The sequence below is a fragment of the Juglans microcarpa x Juglans regia genome, chromosome 2D (genome assembly GCF_004785595.1).
Source record: "Juglans microcarpa x Juglans regia isolate MS1-56 chromosome 2D, Jm3101_v1.0, whole genome shotgun sequence".
NCBI lineage: Eukaryota > Viridiplantae > Streptophyta > Magnoliopsida > Fagales > Juglandaceae > Juglans > Juglans microcarpa x Juglans regia.
This window is the reverse complement of record NC_054596.1, coordinates 39,576,457-39,578,125: the sequence shown is the minus strand read 5'-3', so window position 1 is coordinate 39,578,125 and position 1,669 is coordinate 39,576,457. Positions and strand designations below refer to the sequence as shown.

General features: G+C 38.5%; 1 long non-coding RNA gene across 1 annotated transcript; it reads right to left on the bottom strand.

The window, feature by feature from the left end:
- Positions 1–368: 368 nt before the first annotated feature.
- Positions 369–1,417, bottom strand: LOC121250129. Its single transcript, XR_005937717.1, has 2 exons — positions 1,031–1,417; positions 369–514 (listed from the first exon to the last, which is right to left on the bottom strand). It is a non-coding gene; the product is annotated as an uncharacterized LOC121250129 (long non-coding RNA).
- Between the last annotated feature and the right edge of the window lie 252 nt (positions 1,418–1,669).

The following is a 1,669-nucleotide window of genomic DNA, read 5'->3' as shown; positions in this document are numbered from 1 at the left end:
TCCACTCTCAATAATGCAAATTACTAGACATCATCGATGCAGTGCTTCAAGCACTTGAGACTGACACAGTTATACAATAAACTGATAATTGCAAGGAGATTTTCCAGGGGATCAAATCTTTGTGCATTCCCTATGAGATGAACTCCGTTTTGGATACCTTTGTTGTTAATTGAAACACCACACGCAAGTAGACTACAGCTAAACAAATCAATGGTAAACCACATTCACATCAGCGATGGAGCAGATAATGGGTTTACGACATAAAAATTGCCATCTACTGGCTTATGATGCTAAATCATTACTCTGTTTAGCATGTTTCGTATTTAGCTGCAAATCATACATGTTTTTGTCTCAAGTTCTTGACTTTGCTAAAATCTTTTATACTACACATTTAAATGCAGTCACCAGTCTAGTTTGCCTCGCAGCAAATTCCTATGATTTTAACTTTTGAAACCAGAGACAGATAGTCATGGTAAAGAAGAAAATGCCAGCTGATTTAGCCTGCAAAAATATCCTGGAACAAACAAAAGTTACCCTCAAATTCTAATAAGCACCAATGGAGATATATAATAGCAAAGTTAATTTGGTAATTATTATTAGAGAAATGATACTTGCAATCTTATAGTGTGCAAGCCCACGCACTCCTTTTGAAAAAAGTGAGTAAATTTAGGACCCATATGAAAAAAACATTTTTTAATGATGGACTCCACTTTTTTTTAAAGGGAGTACGTGGGACTTTCACACCCTAAGACTATATCTAGCATTACTCTAATTATTAAGATAGGATTTAGCAGAAGCTAGAAAGATGTTTTATAGAAATACTTCTTATCAAGATTTTACCTTTACTTTGCCTAAAATGAATGCAATGACCCTAAATCTATGAACATGAAGTGGGGAACATATAGTATGGCGGTAATGGATTTAACTAGCCATGTATGTTAAGGTCTTCATTATTTTTTTCGTTAAGGTCTTCATTATTAAGATGTACTCTTGTGTACCAATACTCATGAATATATAAATGAGAACATACCCATGTTAGTACCTCCGGGAGAACCAGTTGAAACCTTAGACATACAGACATATCTAGCATTACTCTAATTATTAAGATAGGATTAGCAGAAGCTAGAAAGATGTTTATAGAAATACCTCTTATCAAGATTTTACCTTTCCTTTGCCTAAAATGAATGCAATGACCCTAAATCTATGAACATGAAGTGGGGGAACATATAGGATGGCGGTAATGGATTTAACTAGCCATATCATGCCGGTTTGTTAAGGTCTTCATTATTAAGACGTACTTGTGTACCAATACTACATCTTAACACATGAATATACAGAGAAGAACATAACCATGTTAGTACCTCCGGGAAAAAGAGTTGAAACCTTAGACATACAGACATATATATCATTCCCCCCCCCCCCCCCCCCCCCCCCCCCCCCCCCCCCCCCCCCCCCCCCCCCCCCCCCCCCCCCCCCCCCCCCCCCCCCCCCCCCCCCCCCCCCCCCCCCCGCAAAGCTGAAAATCTTCTCTGTGTTGGAGGAGACCATGTATATGATGAGCCCTCATCTTATGAATAATTTGAGTTGCTAACTTCATCATAGAGATAGAGTATATTCTATCAGCATGAAAAGGGTTAGTCAGAGACAGAAATGAATAAATACATCTACC